At 42.5% G+C, this 21,164-nt stretch overlaps 1 protein-coding gene across 1 annotated transcript in view; it reads left to right on the forward strand.

The window, feature by feature from the left end:
• The first annotated feature begins 1,645 nt into the window (after window positions 1-1,645).
• The window catches only part of THBS2 (thrombospondin 2), a 116,033-nt gene continuing 96,514 nt past the window's right edge, over window positions 1,646-21,164 (forward strand). Inside the window, exon 1 of the mRNA XM_075597052.1 lies at window positions 1,646-1,966. The gene's annotated coding sequence lies outside the window, so the exon portion shown is untranslated. The remainder of the gene's footprint in view (window positions 1,967-21,164) is intronic.

Here is a 21,164-nt window from a genome sequence, read left to right on the forward strand (position 1 = left end):
ACAACGGGTGTGATGTGTCATTCTTTTTGATAAGCCTAGCATGTTCAGCAATCCTTATTTTTAATGGTCTAATCGTTCGGCCCACATATCTCATACCACAACCACACCATAGTACAGTATATACATGACTAGTGTGGCAGCTAATGAAAGTAGAGATTGTGTGGTTAGATTTAGGTAGCATGCTACTGAATTTTTCATAGGTTTAGCATATTGAAAAAACCCACAACGGCCACATTTGTAAAAGCCATTGGGAATACCACGAATACCATTAGTGATGGGATTGGAATTTAATAAGCTAGGAGATAAAAAAGATGCTAAGGATTTGGCTTTTTTAAAGACAAATCTTGGATCCTCTTGTAGAAATGATGTAAGATCAGTGTCCAATTTCAATGTGTGCCAATGTCTATGTGTAATATTGTGCATTTGATACGCTTGTTTGTTAAATTTGGTCACAAATAAAGACTCTGAAAATGTCTTCTCTAATTCTTTTAGAATTTTTATTGTGACACAATAGGTGTCTCCTATCTGTATTATTTGCTTGTTCAAAAGCTGTCTGTATATCTTCTTGTTGATAGCCCCTTGCTGAAAATCTGTGGCTTAATTTTTGTGAGTGTTTAAAAAATGAGTGCTCTTCAGAACATAACATCCTATATCGGAGAAATTGACCTTCGGGTATACCCTGATCAAAGATCTCGGGTGACATTTAACCTTTTCTCTGTCTTTCTCTATAGAAATCAGTGAGTCCTATTTAATATAATAAATGAAGATGCTGCAAGTGAAAGTTGATGCATGTACGGTATGTTGCCTCACTTAGCACAATATTCAAGCAGAGAGTGACAACTGTTTCTATGCACCTTTATGTGGAAACCAACATGTACCCCATCCCTGCAATAATTTATAACAACTAACCATTTATCCTGTCTCTGCAATACCTTGTAGAAATCATAAAAATAAACCCTTTTTTCTGTAAAACTGCGTTAAAAAACGTAGTAATTTATGGGCAATTTTACATACTTTAGAAACTAAGTACAGTAGCTATAGCTAACCGCTTCCTCTGCAATTTTCCGTGTGAACCAGTTATTTTTCAACCTTTCTACAATGGGAACCAATGTTGCAATCTCCCTAAGGAACAAGTGAGTTATTCCCTCAGTTAACCTCCTATCTACAATGCTACATACTTGGGAATTTTGGAGTTAAATCATTGTGCACACGTGTATTAGCAGTGGGAACAAAGGAATTAACCCCCTCCCTGTGATTACAAGTATGGAAGGAACATTTAAATGAACTGCTTCCATGCAAAATTCTTTGGATTTATGTGTCACGTTCATAGTCAGAAACCGGTGAATGTATCCTTATTCTGCAATGATCTGCATTATAAGTCACAGAATTAACGGTGACTCCCTGTAAACTTTAAAGTGTTTGTTCTTTAAAAAAAAATAGACGAACTGAGAGAAGTAATCTCCCACTAGCCTGTTACTTCATTTATAGCTTTGGCTTGTCGGAGTGAAGAAGACAAAAGAAGCAAGAAGCAAGTGACTTTTTCTCTGCTCCATCTGGCCCCTCCTTACCAGACTGGGAATGTCCTCTTGACTCACAGAAGGGGGCAGGCTTCAGCATCACCTTCAGCAAGACGAGAGCATATTGTCAGGTCTAAGGAAGGAGGATTATGTCATTCCGGCAGAGGAATGATGTTTTTTTTTTTTTTGTTCCTTCTTGAAAGTGCTTCCTTATGAGGCTGATTGACAGCATGCACTGGAGAACACAGTATATAAAGGGGTCAGAACACTTCTTCCAAACCATTCAAGACAAGGCTCCCCTTAAGTAAAGTTGACCCTTTCAGGAGCCTTTGAATTTGAACACCCAGGCAATTCATGGTCTCTTTTGTCTACTTTTTTTTATTGAGGATATTTGGATTGGAGGCACAGCAAAGCAATACGGCTTTAACCAACGTTTCTTTTACTAAGAGGTATTTTTTTTAAAATATATATAGTATATATAATACACACACACACACACACACACACACACACACACACACACACACACACACACACACACACACACACACACACACACACACACACACACACACACACACACACACACACACACACACACACACACACACACACACACACACACACGAGAGATTCTCTGTCATTTGTGAGATGTCTGACTTTTATGCTAGTTATCCAATTCAAGACTAAAATGGGCAATTGATTTTTATGGACCTCAATGATAAAAATGGTTATTCCCGTCGTAGCTTGTGGGGTCATATAATGTGTGATCTTTATTTTTAATAAGTTAATTCCCTGTAGTCTATATTTTATGCAGCAATTGATGTGTAGAAGATGCTAATCTTTACTTTAATTAAAGTCAATGGGTGTATATGATTTATGTGATCTTTACTTGTAACCCCTTCGGTACCAGCAGGGCAGTGAAGGGTTTAAGAGGGTGATTCCCTTGTAGTCGCCAGGGGCAAAGTGTGTGGTTATTCTTTACTTTAAGAATGGATATGTTCTCAATTGGGACAAATGTGTAAAGAGGTGAATATGCTTAAAATGAAGATGAGGGAAGACTTAAGTTAATAAAAGAGATTATTCTTATACTGTAGGAGTTTTGTGTGCAGCTCTGCTATAGCGAGTTACTTACTGTTACATAAAACATATACAGTATTTTTCCTGTGGACTATTTAATTAGTGCAGGGCTTCTTCAGCAGTTTGTTAATGTGAAAGCCATTGCGTTACATATTCAGTACTTACTCCATGGGATTCCCTCATGCCTTTTGTTAAGAGAAATTTACAGCATCAGACTACAGTAGCTGCTGGTTTTTATGAAGCCAAGGACATTTCCCATTGATATCCTGTTCTAATCCTGCATGTACCTGTAGCATACATTATCTGTTCTATTACTGCATTATTAACACAACGCTATTTGTTCTATTACTGCATTATTAACAAAACATATTTGGTCTGCTACTGCATTATTAAAGCGTTTTCGAGATTATATGATTTTATTACTAATAATATTTTTAGTATGTTTTATGTTATATTTCATTTGTTCACTATGAATGGAATTTTACTAGAAAGTATTTTGTGACCCTTTCATGTTGGAGTTGTATTGACTGCCTGGTCACAGGGGCTGTTAGGCTGTGCAGGAATGTTATCCTCATACTGTAGCTGGCCCTAAAGGGATGCAGGGGGAGACTTCTATATTGGATCACCCAATGCAGTGTTTTCCAACAGGGGTTGCAAGGAACCATTGGGTTCCCCAGGCATCACTAAAGGGTTCTCTGCAATTTTCAGGTCATTTGAAAATTGTATCAAATACAGAAGAATGTATAATGCATCTGATCTCAGACAAGATATTAGAGAGGGTTGGGGTTCTGCAGAATTTTACAATATAATTATAGGGTTCCTTAACTAAAAAAAAAAGGTTATAAAGCACTGAACTAATGCAATAAGTTATCGCTAAAAATGAACATGGAACATTTAAACATTTCTTAAAACATTTACAATTTCTATAAAATGTTTATAATTTAATATTTACATGTCTTACACTTATTGGAAAGTTACATACTGACAGCATTGTAACCAATTGCTGTAGCAATGTTCAATATTAACCGATTGGATGCTGGATGCATGCACAATATTGAACAGTTGAATATCTTAAGAAGAGTAGACCGTTTTTAAACCTTGAATGGCACAAAACAGGGTCCTTGCAGGTCCTTTCAGTATAGAAGGGGTTAACAGTAACTTATATTAGTCTACACACAAGGGAATTCAATTGCAGTGTTCATTTCTGTCATTTGGACTTATGTTTCTTTTTACAAGTTTTACTGCAGTGGTTAAAAGAAGATATGTAAATATTTGATGTAGGCTAGTTGCATTTTTGTAACATTGAAGAAAAAGGTGTTTAAGACATTTTGCAGTCCCCATTATAGCCAATGGAGCATACCGGGAAATGCCCCCCCCCCCCCCCCCCTTTACAGATATTAGGCTTTATTTTTTAGCCCTTTCACTGCCAGAGGGGCTAGCAACTTAGATTAATTTTAGTTTTACATGTAATCTGCAGCCAGCTTTAAAAGAGCAATTCATGCATTTTTTTTACATAGGTTTGAAACAGGGGATCCCTGGATCTGAACCCCATTAATTTCAACTCCAGGGACCCCCTGCTTCCTGAGAAACCGACCACCAAACGGGTTGTTGGTATCTCGGCAAAGCTTAAAGCTACCGCGTCATGCGGGCCAATAGGAAGCCGGACCTGATGACATCACGGCTTCCTGTTGGCCCGCAGGACATGGGAGCTTTGACTCTCCGCCATTACATTAATACTGCTAGCGGAGCGGCTATGGGGATGATCCCCTACAGAGATACGCATCACCAGAAAAAGGGGCCCTGGAGCTGAAACGAATGGGGTTCAGCTGTGAAAAGCCCCTGCTTCAATCGTATGTTAAAATTATTATTATTGTTTTAATTGCTATCTTGGATTGCCACTTTAATAGCAGTTATTTTTTGGAGTAGGTGAAGAGGTGGAGTGAGCTGAACAAGTCTCTTGATGACTGTAAAAAATTATAACATGACGGATGACTCAAAAGCTTGGCAATGTCCCTCTGCTATCTTCATTGAGTATGATTTTTTTTGCGGGGGGTAACTTTTTCATGGCAGAGTCACCAGCATGCTCTAAAAATTGCACCCTTGTGTTAGTCTGCTGGCGCTTATCTTATCATGTTCTATTGACTTTGATGAATGTGAAAAAATACCAAATCGCATCTAATGAGCAAGTTTAGTGTTCCCCTTTATTCACCATCACATTTCTCAAAATGCAGTTCTCCTCTAGGACAGAGGTACAAAGTACATCTCTACTCACAAGTTCACAATGCAATTCTTCATTTATTGTAGAAAGGTAAGCAAAGGGTGAACAGACGGCGGTCACTGCTCCACTGAAAAAACTCTCCAACCAGGCGTGTAAAACAAAAAAACTTTAATAAATCAAAACGTACAACCTCATGTCAGTAACATGAGAGAGTGTTACTGACATGAGGTTGTACGTTTTGATTTATTAAAGTTTTTTTGTTTTACACGCCTGGTTGGAGAGTTTTTTCAGTGGAGCAGTGACCGCCGTCTGTTCACCCTTTGCTTACCTTTCTACACCACTTGCGAGCAGGAGCACACCACCGCATCACACAGCAACAAGCAACGCCTCTTCACAGCAGCACCCGGCAGTTCTTCAGTTCATAGAATGATGTTTACCGGCAGGATTTACCTCTCGATCACAAGATGCAGGTGAGGCTAGCAGTAGCTGGAATTGTGATTTATTCCTGGGTTCTGTCCAGATAGGGCTCCGGGGTATCTCTACCAGCCGTGCTCCATACGCCCCCCATCAGTGATAGAGGTCTACAATCATATGTTTATGGACTTATTGTTTATCTTGTTGCTGCGGTGGTTTCTTACTGACTCTCTCCACGTGTCCACACTATACCTACAAAGTTGTAGCATCAGTCCCATGGGGACATCCCTTATTTTTCCTATCTTCATTTATTGTAACAGCAAAGAACAGAGGAGAAACAACGTTTCAGGTCCCATATGGACCTTTCATCAGGTCATGAAATGCACGTTGAAACGTTGTTTCTCCTCTGTTCTTTGCTGTTACAATAAATGAAGAATTGCATTGTGAACTTGTGAGTGGAGATGTACTTTGTACCTCTGTCCTAGAGGAGAACTGCATTTTGAGAACTTTGTCTACAGTATATTGTGTTGGCTGCACAAGCATGATTCTCCTCGCCTGAAACTGTTTCCCCATTCTTTGGAACTGCTCTTAGGCCTCGGTCCCGCTGCGCTCGTTGGCGCGGGCGGCCATGTCGCGAGTTCCCCACCAGCAGGGGAGTCCTCGCGAGCCGGTCCCGGTCCCCCCTGGCGGCACAGCTGACTACACGCTGTGGCGCGTCAGCCGCTAGGAGACACAAGAGAATGGTGTTTCCTAGCGTTGACGCGTCACGTGGTGTGGCTGTGAGCCAATGGGGAGGGGAGGCTTCGGGAGGAGGAGAGGCTTCGGGGAGCGGGGAGGAGTGTGGAGTGAAAGCAGGTGAGTGCCTGTCTGTGTGTGTGTCTGAGTGCGTGCGTGCCTGTCTGTGTGTGTATGTGTGTGCCCGAGTGCGTGAGTGCCTGCCTCTGTCTGTGTGTGTGTGTGTGTATGAATGCGTGAGTGCCTGTCTGTGTGTGTGTGTTTATGAGTGCGTGAGTGCCTGCCTGTGTGTGCGCGCGTGTGTGTGTATTAGTGCGTGAGTGCCTGCCTGCCTGTGTGTGTGTGTGTATGAGTGCCTGCGTGTGTGTGTTTAAAGTTACCCTCAGCAGCTCCAGCTCCAGCCCGAGTCCGTGGAGGGAGGGGGGGGGGGAGAGTAGCGGGTCCCTCCGCTCAAGCCACGCCCCCCCTCCCTGTCAAGCCTCCCACTCCCGCCCACCTCCCGCTCCGGCTCCCGCTCCCTACAGACCGCATATCGCGGTCTGTGTATCTCAGTGCACCGCCTGTCTGCAGTGCGGGTGCGCTGACTCTGGGAGCGGGACCTTAGCCTTATTCACCAAGTCATGCTGTTCAAGGACTGTGCAACTTTATGTATCATGTATGGATCTTTACAGGCAGGCATAAAAATATTATTATACAACAAAAGAGGAAGCGCTCTAACTAGTAAATAGTAGGCTGCTATCCTGATGGAACAATAAATATTCTTATACAACAAAGAGGAAGCGCTCTAACTAGTAAATAGTAGGCTGCTATCCTAATGGAACAACAAATATGAATATACAACAAAAGAGGAAGCGCTCTAACTATAAAATATTCTTGACAGCAGCGTAACAAAGGCACAAACTCTCCCAGGAATCATAAAAAAGAAAAAATATGCATAGTGCAAACTTGCTACCAATGAAGAAGAGAAGTGCTCAAAGAGTACTATGAATTGCCCACTCACATGGTATAAGAGAAATGCAGGCGTTTTTCAAATATATGAAGGGTATTTGGTGGAGTCTTGAATCTTTCCTTTAGGACATTTTTACATTTCCAAGCGAGTACCAAGGACGATGCGCTATAAGACCCTGGGTGGTCTATATGCTTTTAAATTCCTGAAGCATATGAGTGCATTGTCCACTGCTCTAGTGTACATTTTAATTTTATTAAACAGTTTTGCAGTATGTTCTCTCTATCTCTTTTCTCACATACTCTATTGGAGTATGAATTTATAAATGTCCTTAAGGAAAGATTCAAGACTCCACCATATACCCTTCATGTATTTGAAAAACACCTGAATTTCTCTTATACTGTAGCACGTGAGTGGGCAATTCATACAGTAATATTCTTTGAGCACTTCTCTTATCCATTGGTAACAAATTTGCACTGTGTATATTTTTTCTTTTTATGAACCCTTAGAGAGTTTGTGCTTTGGATCCGCTGCTGTCTTGCTCAAGTAGATGTTGGGAAACATCTTTAGATAAAGCTACATCTCTTCCCTAGGATGATATATGTTTTTAAAAGCCAAAACACTAAAATTCATTTTTCTGCACTCGCCGCGCTCGCATCTTAGTGCGGGAAGGCTGGAATTCATCCCGCGGTTTCAAATCGGGATTGCGATGTACATGACGCGTGAAGTGTTCGAATAACGGCCGCTGCATCAGTATTTGCTTGTAATATTGTTACTGTATTGTATAGTGTTGTTTCTTTTGTAAAGTACTGTGTACATTGTTGGTGCTATATAAATAAAAATATATACATTTTAGAGGCTAAATATATATATCATAAAACTTTAAAGCCAGCTTCTATACGTATATGCTACTGTAAGTAAAAAAGGAAATGTCATACTATTGCTTCTTCTTGGTGTGTATATGCTCCTTTTACTAATACAGTATGTACACACACTAAAAATGAATAACCAGTTGTATACTCTATTTATCCAGTATATACGTGCAGTAGTATAATGAAAAGCATGTACAAGTTCATACGTAAGTTTCATCTACAGTAGTTCGTAGGTGCTGTAATATTAACCAGCTCGAGCAAACCCAATTTGAGTGATTGGCAATGCTTGCCAAATTGGTGCCCTTTATTGAATCTAGCCCTTAGTTTTGCAGATATTTGTTTCTTTTTTGACACAACGTCACTTGGTTTTTATAGAATGCTAAGTGACTTCCTTTGTTATAATTTAACACGTGTACTTACCTGCATGTGCCAAGCTTTTGTATCAGGATGTAAGGCTGAGAAATAGCTCTCCTCATATTACAGAAACTCTCTTTGTCATTATCTAGAGGAATTTAAAAGTGCAGAAGTGTGTAAGGCACATTCCAGAGAATCAAAAAATAAAAAAAATCTGTCTCTTCAATTACAGGTCTATGAAGCTAATTTTTAATAGACCTCACTAAAATGATGCAATCGTGTGGATTCATTAAGCATAGCACCACAATTTGGCATTAACTGCCATTGACTTGAATGGCAATTGTATTGTATTGTATTGTATGTCTTTATTTATATTGCGCCATTAATTTACATAGCGCTTCACAGTAGTAATACATGTGTAATCGAATAAATAACAGATAATATAAATAACAGATCATGGGAATAAGTGCTTTAGACATAAACATAACATTAAGGAAGAGGAGTCCCTGCCCCGAGGAGCTTACAATCTAATTGGTAGGTAGGGAGAACGTACATAGACAGTAGGAGGGAGTTCTGGTAAGTGCGTCTGCAGGGGGCCAAGCTTTATGTATCATGTGTTCAGAATGTTCACAGTGCTATTCGTATGCTTCTTTAAGCAAGTGTGTCTTAAGGTGGGTCTTAAAGGTGGATAGAGAGGGTGCTAGTCGGGTACTGAGGGGAAGGGCATTCCAGAGGTGTGGGGCAGTCAGTGAAAAAGGTTTAAGGTGGGAGAGGGCTTTAGATAAAAAGGGTGTAGAAAGAAGACATCCTTGAGCAGAACGCAAGAGTCGGGATGGTGCATAGCGAGAAATTAGGGCTGAGATGTAAGGAGGGGCAGAAGAGTGTAAAGCTTTAAAAGTGAGGAGAAGAATGGAGTGTGAGATGCGGGATTTGATTGGAAGCCAGGAGAGGGATTTCAGGAGGGAAGATGCTGAGACAGATCTAGGAAAGAGTAGAGTGATTCTGGCAGCAGCATTTAGGATAGATTGTAGGGGAGACAGGTGAGAGGCAGGAAGGCCGGACAGCAGGAGGTTACAGTAATTAAGACGGGAGAGAATGAGGGCCTGAGTCAGAGTTTTAGCAGTCGAGCAACAGAGGAAAGGGCGTATCTTTGTTATATTGCGGAGGAAAAAGCGACAAGTTTTAGAAATGTTTTGAATGTGAGGGGCGAATGTGAGAGAGGAGTGGAGTGTGACCCCTAGGCAGCGTGCTTGGGCTACTGGGTGAATGATCGTAGTTCCAACAGTAATGTGGAAGGAGGTAGTAGGGCCAGGTTTGGGAGGAAGTATGAGGAGCTCTGTTTTAGCCATGTTGAGTTTAAGGCGACGGAGGGCCATCCAGGATGATATAGCAGAGAGACATTCAGAAACTTTGGTCTGTATAGCAGGTGTAAGGTCGGGAGTTGAAAAGTATATTTGTGTGTCGTCAGCATAGAGGTGATATTTAAACCCAAAAGATGTTATTAGGTCACTTAGAGAGAGTGTGTACAGAGAAAAGAGAAGAGGTCCCAGGACAGAGCCCTGGGGTACCCCCACAGAGAGATCAATAGAGGAGGAGGAGGTGTTAGCAGAAGAGACACTGAAAGTACAATGGGAGAGGTAGGATGAGATCCAGGATAGAGCTTTGTTCCGAATATCAAGAGTATGGAGAATGTGAAGGAGAAGAGGGTGATCCACAGTATCAAATGCTGCAGAGAGGTCGAGTAATATGAGCAGAGTGTAATGACCTCTGTCTTTGGCAGCATAGAGGTCGTCAGTTATTTTAGTGAGGGCTGTTTCCGTGGAGTGAGCAGTGCGGAAGCCAGATTGTAGAGGGTCTAGGAGAGAATAGGTGTTGAGAAAATGGAGCAAGCGAGAGAATACAAGACGTTCAAGGAGTTTAGAGGCAAAAGGCAGGAGGGGGACAGGTCAATTAACGGCAGATTGTGGGGAAATACACCACACCAGAGCTTATTAGTGAAGTGCAATATTGTTCGAAAATATTTGATCACAATTTTACAGAAGTTTAAGAGACGTTCAATTTTGTCAGAGTTTTGCCACTTTTCACCAGAAATGTAGTGACAATTGCAGTACTGTATGTAAAGGGCCATGTAACCTTGCATACTGACTCTTCATGTTTGGCCAAAAACATTTTCTTGCGAAAGAAAACCCTGGAAATTTTACCTTATTTACTTTACCGAAAAGTTTGCACGTTCCTAGTTCTTAAGTTAATTTTCTCCAATGTGTCTTATATTTGCTTTGCAGCTGTAAATATTTTTGGTGTCATATTTGCTAAACATTGCAACATATATTTTCTTTGAGTTAATGCAACCAAAAATTGGTGCCTCTATATTAGCCAAATAATGCAAATTGATCCATTGTAGTTCCTGTATCTTTTATAATATTGAAGAGATGAGTATAGTAGAGATGAGCATGTCTTATCATTCCTTTGATGAAGAGATCAATGAATTAAAGGGGGCCATAAGTCGATACACTTGCATATTTTGATATATACGTACATCACTTTTTATAGAGTTTGGCAACTTTTGCTGCAAACTCTTGTTAAGACAAAATCTTCAAGATAGAAGTATGTCAGATATGTATACCATCCAAGAAAACGTCATTAGCAGTGGTAAAATATTTTTTTCCCCCACAAGTACCTGTTCTTACAGACCTAAACTTAAACTTAATCTTTCAAGTAAATGGATTTTGTTTTCAAAGGATCCTTCATTGTTCTGCTTCCACAGGATAAGTGCAGCACAGACCTTAACAAATGGTGTGCATGGACCCACAAATGTAGCAGAGGATATTGCACCCTAACGAAAGGTGTTTTGCATTAATGCTAATGCACTATTTATTGCTGCATGAACTTGTGCATTACCTCCTTGGAGTAATATATATATATCCCCATTGATTAAAGATGCAGTCTCAGTTGAATGCCTGGAAATTTTCTTTTTGCTATCTGTTCAGGGCCACAGACAGATTTCCCGGGGCCCAGGACTAGAGTTATGACCAGCACCCCCCCACCCACCCCCCTCATCAGCAGTTGCAAGCCCTCCATTTCACACCTCGTGAGTACCCCCATTTCACACCTCGCGAGCCGCCTCTATTTCCCTCCATCTTCCCATTTATTTCTCCCCCTATGTCTCACATCGCACTCTCCCCTTTCCATCAATTACCCCACTCTCACTCAATCCCTGACCCCCGCCTCACATGTATTTCTCTCCCCTGCCTCTCACTCTTACTCCCTCTTTTCCTCCCTCCTCACACTCATTCCCCCCCTCACAAAAAACCTCACCCCCAATAAAAAAAAACTTCCCATCCCCAAATACATGCAAAAAATCCCCATCCCCCAAATATATACAACCCCCCACCCCCCAAATATATACAAACCCCCCAAATACATACAAAAAACCGCGCCTCCGTAATACATATAACCCCCTCCCCAGCTGCAACCCTCCCTCCATACTCTGTCCGACGCTAAGCTTGCTGCCACGCGACGGGCCTCTCTGACATCAGCATGCCAGAAGTAAGCTTGGCTCAGCTTCCGGCGCGTGCCGTCATGAGAGGGAGGCCCGGCATGCGCCAAAGTCACAGGGTCCGGAATGGAGCAGTCAGTGGGGAGGGAGGCCTGTAGCTGGGGAGAGTCGGGGCCCGGCGGAAACTGCTTTGTCTGCCCCCAAAGCCACTTGGCCCGGGACGCTTGTCCCGGCTGCCCCCCCGCCCCTCCCCCCACCTGTCGGCGGCCCTGTCTCTGTCTGCCTTTTACCCCTCCTGTTCAATCAGGAGTTCTGCTTGTTGATTTGTTGCACCTGCAACAAGCCTCGCCAGGGGAGGTTAACTCTCGTAGGCTGGCAAGCACACTAGCTTCACCACTTCAGCCCATACAGAGACAGTGACTGTATCACTATACATGTGTGTGTGAAGTTAACAAATAATATTAACATGTCTAATAGTAATACCATAATACCAGTTAAGTTGTTTTAAGAAATGTTTTGAAAGTGGACTTAGAGAGGCAAGAAAAGGTGGATATAGTTTTGGTCGTGGTTGTTGTGGTGATGATGATGATGAATCTGATAAAATTAAATCTGTGAAAGTGGTTGTGCTGGTGCACCGACTATAATACATAATACTATACATAATGTGATGTCTCAGGGCACAAATGCCGTTTCCTCAGTAGAGTCTGAAACGTCACATTATGTTTGTACCTGCTCTGCTTACGGATTAAAACAGAGTAAACTTTTTACAATTCTGATTCCTGTGTGCTTCATAATTACTACTACTTGATAATTAGGTGTTTTTTTAATCTCTGTATTTATGTGCCTCTTTTTTTCAACTGTATTGTACAATTGTGTAAGTATTGTTACTGACATTTGATAACTAGATTACAGAATCAATGGGAAATTAATGATGCTATTTTCTACATTCTTTAGCACTCCTCATGTAATACAGCATATCAACTGTAAGCAGCTATTATAACACAGAAGCGTTAGAAGCCATTTGCCATATTATTTTCCATCTTCTGCTCTCTGAAGCAGTACTTGCAGATCGCGTTTGCATAATTGGACATAGAGGCTTTATGAGCCTGACGGACGTAGATAGCTCCTCCCCCTTGGAATCTAATATAGCCCTGTCATTATGGGCATAGGAACATTACTATATTTAGGTCCTAGATTTTTACTAGTGATCCCTATAGTCTATTATAGATCATATACTTCTGGAGTTCCTCATTAAATCTTTATTATACATTATGTAACAATCTCAGTCAAGCACGTTTCTGGTATCGCGCCTGAAAAATGGGTCAGAGTGATGTACTGTATAACAATTAAGCGCGAGATATTCTCTTCCTTTGTTTTTTCATAAGACTAGTTGAGGTCACAGACCATCCTTTTACAAAGTTAAATAGGTTTCTGTGATGCTACTAAACATGAATGTCACAAAATATAGAGTGTCAATTATACTCAATATCATATCATACATTGTGAATATCTTTGGCTAAAATAAGTTTAGCTATTTACCACAATTGCTCTTGTTCGCTTATTTATTGTACTATGTGTGTACTTTAAGAAGATATATAAATATTTATTTTGTATAGAGACAATTCAGGGAAACTTGTGAATATATTTGATTGACTTTTTAAAATCTTTTCATAATTTAACCACAATACTTATGTTGTGCACTGCTTTCATGATGTCACCAGTGAGGAGTCTTGACTTTGACGGTTTTATTTACTTTGTTTGTTGTATAGTGTTACCTGTTTAATTCACTGTATGTTCTGCTCTTGTTAAGTCCTGACAAAGGTGTGAAAGAACAGTGAAATGTTGATTCAGTATTTAGGGACAATGGAAAGCTGGGAAAGATGCACCCACCTGCTGGGAGAATACATTCTCAAATGCCGAAGCATTGATGTCTCCCTGGCAGTGAGATGTCTAACCCTGTGGGAGGTATAGAACTGAATTTGGGGATCATGCTTTGGGTCCTAGCCACGTTGGCCCATTTCCCATTGGTCAGTTCCAATTTCTCATGCTCCTAGGCGTTGCCCCTATGGGCCACCCTAAGATGCTGGCTCCACCCATTTTCCTGGTTGGTCTATTGAAGGGGCCCCCCACGCTCCTGATTGGCTCAGCAGAGTAATGGTCTCCACTTTTGGTCAGCACCCTGTTCTCCATATTTCCAAGGGAGGTCAGGAAAGTATATAAAGTTGTTTTTGGTTGGTCTTGGTGTCTAGAGACAAACATGAGTGTGAACTGTGTCGCACTCTTACACTGTGTTGAGAGACAATGTCATTTAGTTTAATCCTATTTTTAATCCCATTATTTTATCATGTTCCTAATAAAATCTAGTTTTAACTTCAAGTAATCATCTCAACACAATGTATGAGTGCTTCATTAGGGTTCTTTATCTCTAGTGTATCATTTAATTCTGCCCCACTAGCACCTACATACATCTATCCCATATTATATTACAGCAGTAGCGGGGGTTTCTCTTTACAGTTCTTTATGTGAACTGTGTAACCAAGGGCGGTCATTCCAAATTACAGGGATATCCTGCAACGGATGGATCGATGCAGCTTCCAGTGTAAACTAGCTACGGAAGCGCCCTGCACCTAGCGAGCTAGGAGTCCCCCATATTGCCTGTTCTTGGGGAGTTATTGTTCTTTTTTTTTTTACTGTGTTGTTCCAGTTGGCTCCTGTCAAAATAAACTCTTTATTTAACCTCTGCCTTCTGCCTGGTAATTACCATACATAGTTGTCTAGTCAAACCTATACAGTCACAGACTTTACATTATGGTGGTTGAGGTGGAATCGCCAGATTGAGGGCTGCCCCATTTTGATATATATATATATATATATATATATATATATATATATATATATATATATATATATATACTGTATATATATATATATATATATATATATATATATATATACTGTGACAGAAACCAGGGGTTGGTAATAAACTCCATATACAGGGCTCCCAGGATACTGAACAGTTTCTGTCCTGTCTAAGCTGAACAGGGCAGCCTCGTGGTACAGGCACTCCATTCCACAGTTTGTCTGCTGCCTGTTTTCTGTCACCTGTCATGCTGATTAGAGTTCAGGTATATAAGACCTGTTTCCTGTTTCCTCTGGGCCCCGCCCAAGAGCCTGGAAGGCTGCTGAACTGCAGAGGGGTGAGAAAGCCTCTTTCCCAAATCGCTTCATTCATTCTGTTAGTTTGTCTAAAGACTGCAAAGGTACTTATTTTGTTGGTGGAAGTGGACAAGCCACTTCCAACTCTGAGTCAGGGACATCTAAGTTTAAGTTATCGCTCAGACGAGCAGCTTTTTGTTTGGCTTTGTTTTCTGTTTAAACTGTGGCAGTCTCAGTGCCTGGGACTGAATAAACCAGGCATAGCCTGTTTAAAGGAACAGTACGTGACGTCTCATCATTTAACCTACCCTAAAAGACCGTGTTCTAACAGTCCCGGACAGACGGCGGAGCCCCGGAGTAAGCCGTTTGTCACATATGGTGGAGAATGCGGGCAGAACACTGAAAGGTCTGGGGGTTAAAGAACTTTAAAAAAAAAAAAAAAAAAGAAGGTTTTTTTTTTCTCTCTCTCCAAACAAGATGGAAGACGTGGTGAGTGCGCTGGTACGCAATGTCGCTGTCCAGAAAGACGCGAATGAAGCCCAGCAACAGGCGAGTGAAACCCAGCGACAGCTGTTAATAGCCCAGCAAGAGACTAATGCAAACCAGCAAGAGACAAACCGCCTGCTGAGAGAGGAGCAAAAGCGGTTCGCTCAGGGCTTACAGCAGGAACTCGAGATCCTGAGGGGGACTATCAGTAACCTTCCACTGGCAGAGGCAGCCCCAGTTCCGAAAATGACCAGGGCAAGCCACTACCTTCAGAAGATGGGACCCTCGGATGATGTGGAAGCCTATCTTCTCACGTTTGAACGCACGGCACAGAGAGAGGGATGGCCAGAAGCTGAGTGGGCTGGTCTAATCGCACCCTTCCTAAGCGGCGAACCCCAGAAGGCTTACTTTGATCTAGAGCCAGCCGAAGCTAACGTCTATGCAAAATTGAAGTTCGAGATCCTCGCCCGCCTCGGCGTAACCACGGCTGTTCGTGCCCAAAGGTTTCACGCATGGTCCTTCACGATGGATAAAGCCACCCGAAGCCAGATGTATGACCTCATCCACCTCGCCCGGAAGTGGCTACAACCCGAGATCAACTCAGCAAGCCACATCGTGGAACGGTTGGTCATGGACCAGTTCTTGAGGAAACTTCCCTCTGCCTTACGCCGTTGGGTCAGTCGGAGTGACCCCCACAATGCGGATGAGCTTGTGGCCCTTGTAGAAAGGTACAGTGCAGCAGAAGAGCACCCGCAACCCACAGTCGTGGAGCAACCCCACTATCCGAGGTTCCAGGACTCTTCCAGAGACGGTAAAAGGGTACCGGGGTTAAGGGGCGCTGAAGAGCGGCGACCACCTTCACGCCGCTCCAGCAACAGTGGTTCGCACACTAAGGGCAATAGCCAACATGGGGAGCCGGGAAAAGGCTCTAAGTGGGACACAGACTATGTACCTAAATGTGTAAATTGTCATGAGAGGGGCCACACAGCAAAAATCTGCCCACTAAATGATGAGCCCATGCAATGCAACAGCGTGGAACCTTATTCGCTGTTGTCCCAATGTATGGGCCCTAGCCCAGAGGACCCCTTGAATAACCATCTGTGGGCATTTGTAAAGGTTAATGGTAAGAGGGTTCGGGCACTTCTTGACTCTGGGAGTATGGTCACACTAGTGTCCGAATACCTATTGCCCATTAAGAAGAAACAGGTAAACAGTTCACAAAGAGTGGCAATTTGTTGTATACATGGGGATAATCATGAATATTCCACTGTTGATGTTTTTTTTGAAACAGAATTTGGTTCTTTAGATTTCAAGGTGGGTGTTGTACCCAAACTGGCACATGATGTGTTAATAGGGACCGACTTTCCCCATTTTCTAAAAATGTGGTCCCCAGCTCAGAATAGCGCCCAGAGTTCAATAGCAGACCATAACGAAGTGTTAGAAGAAACAAATCCTTTCCCTTTTTCAGAAATGGAGGTTGACGAGGGCCCAAATAAGAAGGGGGAAAAGGAGGAGTGCTGTGAAATTCCCTTCCCCATCACTACTTTGGTAGGGAATACCCCAAATCAAGATGTTGATCAGGCACTTACCACCCCAGTACAGGATAAGACCCTCGCTGACCTAGAGGTCAGTCCTGGGAGTTTTAAGAAGGCCCAGTGGGAGGACCCCACATTAGCGGTAGCAAGGGGAAATATACGGGACCAGAATAGTACTCATGGCCAACCAGATAGGTCACTTGCTTACCCCTACTTCGAGGTAGAGAACGACCTAGTATATCGGGTTGATAAAAGAAAATCAGTTACAACTAAACAATTGTTGGTACCACGGACATTCCGTAACGTAGTATTACACCTCGCACATAGTCATCCATTGGGGGGACACCTAGGGGTGGAAAAGACAAAAGAAAAGGTTCTCCGAAGCTTTTATTGGCCTGGGGTTCTGGCAGAAATTACAAACTATTGTTCCTCATGCCCAGAATGTCAATTCACCGCCCCGTTCAAAGCATACCGCAGCCCATTGGTACCCCTTCCCATAATAGAGGTACCATTTGACCGGATTGCTATGGATCTAGTAGGACCCCTAATAAAGTCTGCTAGGGGACATCAGCATATATTGGTAATATTAGATTATGCTACCCGATATCCGGAGGCAGTTCCCCTACGTAGCACCTCTGCTAAAAACATAGCAAAAGAGTTAGTACTTCTGTTTTCCCGGGTCGGAATTCCTAAAGAGATCTTATCTGACCAGGGAACACCATTTATGTCCCAAGTAACAAAAGAGCTATGTAAACTCCTAAAAATCAAGCATCTCAGAACCTCAGTCTATCATCCACAAACAGATGGTTTAGTGGAAAGGTTCAATAAAACCTTAAAGAGCATGTTACGCCGGGCGGTCGATAAGGATGGGAAAAACTGGGACTGTTTGTTACCATACCTGTTATTTGCCATTAGGGAAGTTCCCCAGTCATCCACAGGCTTCTCCCCGTTTGAACTATTGTATGGCCGACATCCAAGGGGCTTACTGGATATAGCCAAAGAAACTTGGGAACACGAGGTTACCCCTTACAGAAGTGTAATAGAGCATGTTGCCCAAATGCAGGACCGCATTGCTGCAGTCCTACCCATAGTGAGGGAACACATGGAGAAAGCTCAAGAAGCACAAAGGAATACGTATAATAAGGGTGCTAGGGTCAGAATTTTTTTTCCAGGTGATAGGGTACTAGTTCTGGTTCCCACCGTGGAGAGTAAATTCCTTGCTAAATGGCATGGGCCATATGAGGTCTTGGAAAGAGTGGGAGAAGTAAATTATAGGGTAAGGCAGCCAGGTAGGAGGAAACCTGAGCAAATTTACCATATAAACCTACTCAAGCCCTGGAAAGATAGAGAGGTCTTGTTAACCCTAGTACCCCCAGGTCCGTCAGAGAATCAAGAAACTGACCCAGAGGTTAGCATAGCTGAAACACTGTCCGTGCATCAGAAACGAGAGGTCCAGAGTTTAGTGAGAAGGAACAAAGAAATCTTCTCTACACAGCCAGGTAAAACTAACGTAATTAAACATGACATAGTCTCTGAACCGGGGGTCCGAGTTAACCTTAAACCGTACCGAATCCCAGAGGCCAAGAGAGAGGCTATAAGTTTAGAGGTTAAAAAAATGCTAAAACTAGGCGTAATTGAGGAATCCCAAAGTGGGTGGAACAGCCCTATAGTTTTAGTCCCAAAGCCAGACGGTACAACAAGGTTTTGTAATGACTACCGGAAACTAAACGCGGTGTCAAAATTTGATACTTATCCTATGCCCAGGGTGGATGAACTTGTAGAGAGACTGGGCAAAGCCCGATATCTCACAACCCTAGACCTAACAAAAGGGTACTGGCAGGTTCCCCTCACAGAAAGGGCAAAAGAAAAAACAGCCTTCTCAACCCCAGACGGCCTCTTTCAATATAAGGTGCTGCCTTTTGGCTTACATGGAGCTCCCGCCACATTCCAAAGAATGATGGATAAAATTTTAAAACCACATGTTCGGTACGCTGCCGCCTACCTGGATGATGTGGTAATCCATAGTGAAGATTGGCAGTCCCACCTTCCAAAGGTCCAAGCTGTGCTCGACGCAGTTCGGTCTGCTGGACTAACTGCTAACCCCGCTAAATGCACTATTGGTCTGGAGGAGGCCAAGTATCTGGGGTATTCTATTGGTAGAGGGTTACTCAAACCACAAACACTCAAAGTAGAGGCGATACAAAATTGGCCAAGGCCAGTCACAAAAAAACAAGTAAGGACCTTTTTGGGGTTAATTGGCTACTATAGGAGGTTTATTCCCAATTTTGCAACTAAGGCAACCCCACTAACCGACCTCACAAAAGCAAGAGGACCGCTAATGGTAAAGTGGTCCCCCGAAGCCGAACAGGCCTTTAGAAGCCTGAAAGAAGCTCTCTGTGCCCAACCAGTGTTGGTCACACCTGACTTCTCCAAAGAGTTCGTAGTCCAAACCGACGCATCTGAGGTAGGGCTGGGGGCGGTACTCTCCCAGGAGTCTCAAGGGGAGGAGCACCCCATCCTTTATTTAAGTAGGAAACTAAATCCCCAGGAGAAAAATTACTCCATAGTCGAGAAAGAGTGTCTCGCAATAAAGTGGGCTGTAGAGACACTCAAGTATTATCTGTTGGGGAGAAAGTTCCGATTGGTCACAGATCATGCACCCCTTACCTGGATGTGTCAAAATAGGGAGAAGAACGCTAGGGTGACCAGGTGGTTCCTAAGCCTACAGCCCTTTAAATTTTCTGTGGAACACAGGTCGGGGCACAAACATGGCAATGCCGACGGGTTGTCAAGGATGCACTCCCTAATATCCATGGTCGCTCACCCCTCGAGGTCTGAGCTGGGGGGGAGGATATGTGACAGAAACCAGGGGTTGGTAATAAACTCCATATACAGGGCTCCCAGGATACTGAACAGTTTCTGTCCTGTCTAAGCTGAACAGGGCAGCCTCGTGGTACAGGCACTCCATTCCACAGTTTGTCTGCTGCCTGTTTTCTGTCACCTGTCATGCTGATTAGAGTTCAGGTATATAAGACCTGTTTCCTGTTTCCTCTGGGCCCCGCCCAAGAGCCTGGAAGGCTGCTGAACTGCAGAGGGGTGAGAAAGCCTCTTTCCCAAATCGCTTCATTCATTCTGTTAGTTTGTCTAAAGACTGCAAAGGTACTTATTTTGTTGGTGGAAGTGGACAAGCCACTTCCAACTCTGAGTCAGGGACATCTAAGTTTAAGTTATCGCTCAGACGAGCAGCTTTTTGTTTGGCTTTGTTTTCTGTTTAAACTGTGGCAGTCTCAGTGCCTGGGACTGAATAAACCAGGCATAGCCTGTTTAAAGGAACAGTACGTGACGTCTCATCATTTAACCTACCCTAAAAGACCGTGTTCTAACAGTCCCGGACAGACGGCGGAGCCCCGGAGTAAGCCGTTTGTCACAATACATATATATACTGTATATATATATATATATATATATATATATATATATATATATATATATATATATATATATATATATACATATATATACATATATATACTGTATATATATATATATATATATATATACACACAAATATATACTGTATATATATATATATATATATATATATATATATATATATATATATATTGAAGTGACAACAAATGAAAATAAATATTATAATACGTGAACTTGTATGAGAAGGAGCGTCTGCAGCTGTATAAGGGGGTGGCTCGACACCACCAGAAACTAAAACAGATAAAACAGAAGAAAACAGAGCACAACGCTCATAGTGAAAAATATAAAGATTAAATATATTTTTTAACCCAAGGATAAGTAATCTGCGTACATCAAGGAAAATTTAAAACAACATGTCATGGGACAAGTTATCCATACGCCACACCACACGAGGATCTGGATAGTAACGAATCAGCAACCATCTGGTTCCACAGGTTAGGGCAGTCCACATGTCACTATAGTGACAAAAAACTGGTCCACAAGTAGGTGCGGTAAGGGCAATGAAATTGCGTATGTCCCGAACTCAGAGTTCCCAGATGCAGGCTCAGTCTGTCTCAGCGTGTCTCCACTGCGGGCATTGTCTCCACGTGTGTCGCCGAGAATTCCGTCGGCGCTCGGGTGATGTCACTGTAAGGCGCCGCACCAAATTGACTGAACGACGGGAGGGACAAGACTGAAGTACCAGGGGCTCAAAGGACTAAATAAAATATACTCAGTAGAACTCAAGAATAGTATTCTTTTCTAATTCTATCTTTTTCTAATTGTACTGTCATGAACTTTAACATTTAACATGCTAACTGATGCCTGTAGAGTCTGAGATGTAACTCTTGGCTTTTTTGCAATTTCTCTGAGCATTGCACGGT

The sequence above is a fragment of the Ascaphus truei genome, chromosome 4, assembly GCF_040206685.1.
Source record: "Ascaphus truei isolate aAscTru1 chromosome 4, aAscTru1.hap1, whole genome shotgun sequence".
NCBI lineage: Eukaryota > Metazoa > Chordata > Amphibia > Anura > Ascaphidae > Ascaphus > Ascaphus truei.